Source organism: Papaver somniferum, chromosome 10 (genome assembly GCF_003573695.1).
Source record: "Papaver somniferum cultivar HN1 chromosome 10, ASM357369v1, whole genome shotgun sequence".
NCBI lineage: Eukaryota > Viridiplantae > Streptophyta > Magnoliopsida > Ranunculales > Papaveraceae > Papaver > Papaver somniferum.
Window position 1 is genome coordinate 3,448,224 of NC_039367.1, and position 9,197 is coordinate 3,457,420.

The window sequence follows — 9,197 nt, forward strand, 5'->3', positions numbered from 1 at the left end:
CTAGGATTCAGCTATTGGAAGAAGAATTACAGACGGCGCGGTCCATTCCTCTTTCAGGGGTCCAAGATAATATGCTTGGTCTTGCCAGGGAACGAGATGATGCTCGTGCTGAAGTCTATGCTCTCAGCAATGCTCTTTCCGCGTCTCGTGCCGATGTAGCCCGTCTTGCTGAGTCTGAGAGGAATCTTGAAGTGTGCATGTATAGACTCAGCAAAGGGGTCTCAGAGATAAATAAAGAGGTCGACCACCTTCGTCATGTGGACTCGATGAAGCAGGTAGAATTAGATGCCTGTCAATTTACTCTCACCAACCTTCAACTAGACTATAAGAAATTATCTGCGGAATATGATCATCTTGATGAAGCGCGAGATGCGGTTGTTAATGAATATGAAGAGGCTTCGGCTTGTGTCGAAGGTATAATCCCAATTCATCGAGTGTGATCTTGTTTGTTTTCTACGCTAACTCCGTGGTGTTGTCTTTTTCAGGGCTCGAGGAACGCCTTCGTGTCACAAATGAAGAACTTGAAAAGGCTCAATCTTCCTTAGCACAGCAAGAGGAACAAACCAATCACTTCAAGACTTTAGCAGCCACCCGCGAGGAGGCCGTTGGTGCTGCTTCCAGAGAAGTGAATCGGCTATCCTCGTTATTATCCCAAGCCCAACAGCGGACAACAGTTATTAAACATAAGGCTCGTTGTCAATTGGCTGAGGAGACGAACAAGATGCTGGAGAGGATAGAGCTTGGCCTACAGAATGAACATGGTCTCGTGAAGAACTACCCTCGTCGTCCCGTTCCTGCTGCATTGCCCAGCTCCTCGGGCCCCTCTTCTGGTGGGAGCGTCCCATCAAGTCTTCGGAAAAATCCTGACGACGGGACCGCCACCTAGGTAGAGATGGCAGCGTTCTGTAGGGTCCGCGGCATAATTGTGCTTTTTGTAACGATGTAAAAGGAATGTTTTTTGATTGTGTATCCTTGGCTTTGGCCGTTCACTTCTTGTAATCACCCTTTATGAAATGAATCTTCTTCTTGATATACCTACAATGTTTTTGTATTTTAAGTTTGTGAAAAATCAAAACAAAAGTTAAGTGTTTTTGAGTGCGATACGAAAGGAAGGTACCTTCGTGATCGTCTTGAGACCTGTCACCCCGCTGGCAAATCCTGGGCCAGAGGATTCCCAGACAGTGGGGGCCGGGGCAACGTTCTAGGATATGGGGCGTAAAATATGTACGCACCCATTCCGTCGACCCGTTGCCTTAAGATTGGTTGGGTATCTCTTTCTGCTGGGTGCCTTCCCCCTGGTCCTACACTTATGGATACTGATGGGGGAGCCCTGAGAGATTGTAGATTAACTACTTTCCCCAATATTGTAGGTAGATTCCACAGACTTGATAATTTGAAAGCTTGTTTAATTGATAAGTTGAGGTCTGCAATTCCTCTTCCAGAGATAGAAACATGTTGGGCGGGGAGGCTCCTTTCTTCTTCTGGTATATTCCCAGCAGATTCAAATCTGCGTTGCTTCTATGGGAAGTATGGTTTGAGCCATTTAGCATTCCAAGGATGCCGGAGGACCTCACCTTTTAGATTACGAAGGTAGTAAGAACCATTACCCGCAATGTCGTGGATCATAAACGGTCCTCCCCATGTAGGTGTTAACTTTCCCCATTTCTTTTCTTGCTGATATCGTGGGATTGTTCTCAACACATACTGTCCCTCTACAAAATTTCGTAGCTTTACCTTTTTGTTGTACTCCCTTGCTAGTCTTCGTTGATAATTTTCCATCTTTTGCAATGCTACTTCCCTTCTTCCCTCCAAGTCGTCCAACCTTTCTAACATCATATCTGTTGTTAGGTTTTTCTCCCAGGCTTCAGTCTTCGTGGTTGGCATGAGGATTTCCGTAGGTATGACTGCTTCAGCTCCATAAGTAAGAAGAAACGGGGATTCCCCGGTAGCGGACCTTCGTGTTGTCCTGTATGCCCACAAGACATTGTGCAGTTGTTCGCACCATCTTCCCTTATGCTCGTCTAATTGTTTTTTGAGTATAAGGGCGAGGGTCTTGTTGGTAGCTTCCGCTTGTCCGTTGCTTTGAGGGTATAAGGGGGTGGACTTGTTCTTTCTTATTTTAAAGGTGTCGAAGAGCATGTCTATATTTTTTCCCTGTAATTGCTTGCCGTTATCAGACACAATTTCAGCAGGTATACCAAATCTGCAAATGATGTTCTGGAATATGAAAGTGAACACATCCGCGTCTCTAATCCTGGCCAAGGACTTAGCCTCCACCCATTTACTGAAGTAGTCCGTGGCTACTATCAAAAATCGTCTCTTCCTGGATCCTTCGATGAAAGGCCCGACGATGTCTACTCCCCATTTTGCAAATGGCCACGGGCTATCGACAGAGTTTAACAATGTTGCCGGCGCGTGGATTTTTTTCGCGAAGCGCTGACATTCTTCGCATCGTCGGGACATCCTCGCAGCATCTTGTATCATGGTCGGCCAGTAATATCCTTGCGTTTTTGCCTTGTCAGCTAGTGATCTCATACCGCTATGATTCCCTGCGTCACCATAATGGATATCCGTTAGAATTCGATGCCCTTCTTTTCGGGATAAGCAGCGTAGTAATGGTCCGAGGAAAGATTTTCTATACAGGACCCCGTCCCGAAGATCGTATCTTCCCACTTTGGAGAGCGTCTTTCTAGCTTGCTTCCGATCCGCAGGTAGGCTTCCTTTGTCGAGGAATGCATGTATTGTCACCCTCCAGTCATCTTCATTGCTGAAATCTTCGTCTTGATTTGCTTTTGACAAGATTTCTTCATCAAAGTCGTTATGGATGTCTTCTCCTACTTGGTCTTCAATATATTCTTCCATCGTATCTTGATTGGTAGCGAAGGAGAATTGAGATGCAATCGAAGGCTCGTATACCCTTGTTATTTTAATACCTTCGGCATTTTTATCCCTCAACATGGATGATATGTATGCTAGGGCATCCGCATGCCTGAGGTCCCTTCTGCATAAGTGCCGGAACTTAATGTTCGGGATTTGTGAAGCCAATGTTTGGACCAATGCCATGTAAGCTGAAAGGGTGTCATCGTACACATTATATTCGAGCGCGATTTGCCGTATGACCAGCTGCGAATCACTTGTCAGCCTTACATCGGTTACCCCCATCTCTATTATTATACGTAGGGCATGTATGACAGCTTCGTATTCAACAATGTTATTGGTATGCTCTTTGAATTCCAATCTAAGTGCCTGTATGATCCTTTCTCCAGTTGGGGTGATGATGACAATGCCTATTCCTGCCCCTTCCTTATTTTTAGATCCGTCGACGAAGACTTCCCATTGTCTATGACTCGTAGGTTCGAGGATATCCATTGGATCCTTGATTGCTTCCTCGGCTTCTGGTATTCCCTTGATCTCTTCGTCGTTGTCTAGAGGGAGGTCTGCTAAGAAATCTTCCAGAACTTGGGACTTCTGAGAATGTTGAATTTCATGAATGATGTTGAATTGGTCCAGATGGGTGTTCCATTTGGCTATTCGGCCCACTTTTCCTGTGCTTTTGAGGACTGCTTCCAATGGTGCTCTGCATGGTACCCTGACGAAGTGAGTTAGGAAGTAGGTTCTCAGTTTTTGGGTAGCCCATACCAGTGCGAGGATGAGTTGTTCAATCTTAGTATAATTTCTTTCCGCGGGATTGAGTGTCTTGCTGACGTAATAGATAGGCTGTTCTATCTTTGTATTGGTTTTGACTAATACCGCGCTGACTGCGTCCTCCGTTGCTGCTATGTACAGTGCCAAAACTTCGTCAGGGTCAGGTTTCTGCAGGATAGGGATCGAAGCTAGATGTTCTTTGATCTTTTGGAATGCTTCCTCGCAATCGGCGGTCCATTCGAACCTGCTCCCTTTCTTAAGAATATTGAAGAAATGTTTGCACTTGTCCGAAGACCGTGCAATAAATCTGCCTAACGCTGCTATGGACCCATTGAGCTTCTGCACTTCCTTTAGATTCTTTGGTGACGGCATCTCTACTATGGCTTGAATCTTAGATGGGTCTACCTCGATGCCCCTTTTCGTCACCAGATAACCGAGGAACTTCCCTGAGGTGACACCGAAAGTACATTTCTCCGGATTTACTTTCATGTGATGCTGTCTCATTGCATTGAAAATATTCCTCAGGTCCTGGTGGTGATTTTTACGCAGCTTGCTTTTGACGAGCATGTCGTCCACGTAGACTTCTAGGGTTCCTCCAATCCATGGTTTGAAGATAGCATCGACCATCCTTTGGTATGTTGCCCCTGCGTTTCGGAGCCCGAAAGGCATTCTGGTATAGCAATAAAGGCCATGTGGTGTATAGAATGCTGTGTGTTGCTGATCTTCTTCTGCCAGGGCTACTTGGTTGTAACCAGAGTATCCGTCCATAAACGACAGCTCCTCGTACCCTTCAACTGCTTCAACCAGTTGATCTATGCTCGGCAGGGGATAACTGTCCTTTGGACACGCCTTGTTGAGATTGGTAAAGTCGATGCATATTCTAACCCCTCCATTTTTCTTAGGAACAATGACCATGTTGGATATCCAGGTAGGATACTTGACTTCCTTGATAAATCCTGCGTCTAGTAGCTTCCGAAGTTCTGTTTCTACCGCCTCATGATATTCTGGAGCCACTTTTCGTATTTTCTGCCTGAACGGGGGTGTGCCCTGTTTGATGCGTAGTTCATGTTGGATTACTTTTGGGTCGATCCCTGGCATATCTCCTAACTTCCAGGCGAACACATCCGCATATTCCTTAAGTAATTTGGTTAAGGAATGTTCTCTCCCTTCGCCCATGATGGTCCCGATTTTGACCCTCTTCGGGTCTTCTTCCGTTCCTATGTTGATTTCCTTAGTGGGTTCCACGGGTGTGAACATAGGCCTTGGGTTTCCGAGGACTGGGGCGCTCTTTAATTGCTATTTGGCGTGTTTCTGCTCTTTGTTGATTGTTGAGGTACTTGTTTCCGAGCCTCGGACATTACCCTCTTTCGTCAAGCCTTTTCCTGTGGTTTCCTTAAGGAATAGTTCCACGGCTTTCTCTTGCGTGGTTTCTTGATTTCTTACTCTTCGGATTTTTCGTTGTTCTTCTTGCTCGTTGTTGATATGATCCTGAGTGGCCTGGCATTCTCGTGTAGCGATTCGATCTCCCTTGATCTCCATAATTCCCTCGGGTGTTGGAAATCTGAGGTACTGGTGGTATGTTGCCGCAACTCCTTTGAGCTTGTGTACCCACTGTCGTCCAATAATGGCGTTGTAGGGGGAAGGGGTATCCACCACACTGAATCGGGTATCCAGTTTCATGGGCCCTGCGTTAACCTGTAACACAATGTCTCCCAAGGGCTTTGTGGCCGCTCCATTGAATCCGTAGATGGTGTGATAAGAGGTCATCAACTGTTCATCGTGGAGCTTCATCTGCTTGAATGCGTCATAGAATAGGACATTCACAGAGCTTCCCCCGTCTATGAGGATCTTTTTGAGGTTACATCCCGCTATTGGTAATGTCAGGACCAAGGGATCGTTATGGTCTTCCATATCTTCTTCGATATCCTCGGCATCGAAGATGACAGGTAATTCCATCCATTTTTCATGTTCGTCCACTGTTATCCCATCAACCTTATATAACTCGCAGCGATCTTCGAATTGCTTCCGTAACCTTTTTCCAATCTGTGCTGTGAGCGAGGGTCCTGTGGCTTCGGAACACGAGATGGTGTTGATTGTTCGGTTTTCTTCCGGAAGTTGGACTGGTTTGGTTCGTTTGGATCTGTCCTCGGTAACCTCCTTCCGTATGTAATGTTTGAGCTCTCCCGCATCAATTAATTTTTGGATCATTATTTTAAGGTTCTTGCATTTTTCGGTCTGGTGTCCGTTGAAACAGTGATACTCACAGTAATTTTTAGACTTCTCGGATCTTGGGGGCTGCTTTCCCTTAGACCATGGCCATTCTAAGTTTTCCCTCCCTTTGATCTCCCGCAGGATACGAGCACAGCTAGCGTTGAGTTTCGTGTAAACTTGGTCTTCGAATTTTCGGTCGCCTGTTCTTCGTTCATCCCTCCGTTCCTTTCTATCTTCGTGAGGTCTCTCATCTGAGGAACCCCTTTTGGCCCCATTGGTTTGTTCTGCTGAATTGGTGCGGTGAGACCTCTGCGGATATGCCCTCGGGTTTTCCCGTTGAATTTCTTCAAGTCGAGCGTGCTTCTCGATAATTATTCGGAGATCGCCTTCTGTCTTGGGCACGCTCCCGTGAATTTCAACAAATAGGGGACTCATTCGGTCCAAGCCCCACTTATAGCAATTGATGCTTACCACTGGGTCCACGCTTCCTATGGCTTGGCAGATCCTATGCCATCTGTTTGTGTATTCCCTCGTGGTTTCCTTGTAGCCGATTGCTAGTGAAAAAAGCTTATCCATCCCCGTGTTTACAGTCTTGTTGTACATGTATGTTCTTAAGAATTTCTCTGCCAGTTGGTCGTATGAGTGTATGGAGTTTGGTGGCAGATTATCAAACCATGATAACGCCGATCCCTTCAAACTTGACGGGAAGTATCTACAGAGTACGGCGTCGTTCTGTCCCCATCTCGCTAAGACGCGGTTGTAGTACCGAACATGTGCAGCAGGGTCGCTGGACCCATCATAGCATTCGAACGTCGGGACAGGGCATTTCAGGGGAATAGGGGTGTTGGCCAAGCGATGCGTCAGGGGCGTGGAGTTAGCTTCTCTCATAACCTCTTCTAACCTTCCCCCTCCTTGTTTATTTTTCAATTGCCTGATCTCTGCCATCATCTCATCTCGCAGTTCCTCCATTGCGCGTTGGTGTTCTAAATTCTTCAGATCATTTCCGCTTGATTCTCCATCGTCATAATCCAGGTCGGATACGCTATGTCTCCTTGTCGCGTCTTCATTAGTCGCTAGGACGACTCTGCCGTCTTGGTTTGGCTCTGGTGCTTTGGAGCTTGCTTCATCAAGTTGTTGGTTGGTCTTTGTGCTTAGAGCAATCCGCTCCTTTAAATCTTGATTTTCTCTGGCCAAAAGTGCTACAGCTTCTGCGTAAACCTGTTGGTTCCTTCTCAGTTCCTCGAGCTCAGCCATTAGTTGGTGTGATTGGTTGGACCCCTGATTGGGAGTCCCCGCACGTGCCGCTACAGCCGTGGCGCCGCCCTCCTCCATGGTATGTACTAAAGGTGGCAGGGGTTCAACTTCTGTTGCTGGTGTTTCCAAATTGGAGTGAGCGCCCCTCTGCGGTGCCCGAGCCGCCGGTATGGTTTGATTCTGGTTATTTGTTAGCGGCATTCCAAAGGTTAGCAGATGCGCGGGTTGGAATGTTCTGGATTCATCCACCCTTTCCCTTGGTTGGTTAAGTTGACTCATGGCGAAGGTATTGCTAGCCTCCGCAGCCTTCGGGACTACCGCGGCTTCCCCGTATTTTATCGTTGCTGCTCTGAGAGCCGCCATTGCAACAGAATTAGCGTTCATGGGTGAAGTGATTTCAGTGGTATCCTGCCTTCGATTGGTCATTTTAGTTTTATCTCCTTTCTGCTTGCTTCGGGTGATGATCGGGGTTGTCCGGGGTGTTTCTTTTGACAAAGCTTTGGATTTTCCTGCTTCCTGCGTCTTCTCCATCACGTGCCTTTTTGTTGACGAAATCTAGCGTAAACTCGCCTTCTTTACTCACAACACGTTCTCTCTGTATAAATTTATTCAAACAGAAACGGGAATATCCGCGTGAAGCGGGTTAGTTGTCGAAATACAATTTTTCAAAAGCGGGTTTATTAAAGGCGATCTTTAGTATATAAAAAAAAACTATGAAAATTGTAAATCCGACGGATTAGGACAATAACCCATGCTTGGAACATTAACTCTTATCGAAGGCAAAAAGTGGGTTTTTGAATATAATACTGTTGACGAATGATCTATACAGTCAGAGCTGATAAAATCGGAGCAATCGTATGCCAAATTAGAATGAAATCACAGGACAAGATAAATCTTTTACCGGGACGAAGTCCCTGTTTCTAGCGCCAAATTGTGGACACACGAACTACGCGGGGTCTGCGTGCCCGCAATCAATTGTTAAAGTCTAAAGAGATTACGATAGTGATACCCTGATGTGGGTTCATTGGCTCAAAACCCACGGGTTTATCATGGCCTCCTCCAACTTCCCCGTGCGTAGCGATTATGCATGGGGTACAAATATAAAAGGAAAGCAACATATATAAGCAAATGAATGCGGAACTAGATGAATGTAAAGTGTTGAAATGTAAATAAGACCAAGGTTTACGTGGTTCAGCACTAAGGCCTACATCCACGGGGTTTGTTGTTCTACTATATTATTCACGGTTACACGAATAGTTGAATGACTTGGGGTTTACATATTTCTCTCCACTATGGGATTCCTTACCTTTGCTATTCTCTCTCTCTCTCTCTCCTGATGTTTTTTCGCCCCCTTCCCCCTTTGTGGAGATTGGGTATTTATAAGGTAGGAACGTGGGACCCATCTCTGAAGACCGTTGGAACCTTATCTTCTAGTGTCTTGTGTCCATCACGCAGAGGTCTGCGTTTCCCCCTCGATCCCGCGGAGGCATCTTCGCTCGTTCCATAGGTCGGTCGACACGTGCACTGAGCAGAGTGTTTAATGCGGGTGGTTGAGGGGTCTGCTCGTGTCAGACAAGTGTCTTCTGCCCCTGTCAGTCCGTGTCAGCTGACTTTCTCTCCACCGTTGATCTTAGCTCCTCTTCTGGGGATGAGATAAAGCAACTCCTAGGGGTTTATTTGGTGCTTCGCGACGCATCGTGTTTTGATGTCTTGGCTTACATGCTTTCCACGTACCTTTCTGTATACACGTGTCCGATAGTGAGATATATGTGTACACACTCTCCTATTGAGTTTTTATTTCCGATAGTATTAAGTTTATTGTTTTGACATTTTGTTTCATGCGGTGTTGATTGAGAATTGTTAAATATGCAACCAATAATTGAACAACATACCGATTAGAAGGCTGAGCATCAGCAATTTATTCTCTCCGTGTCATAATAATAGGCTGGTTTCGTGTGTAAAATACACATGAAACCAACATATTATTTTGAAATGGTGGGAGTAGCAGTTTTTGGTCCCTTGATTTTGCTTTTTTGTTTCAATGGAAGCAACCTTGATGCTCCGATATTTGAAACCTTTGCTATATA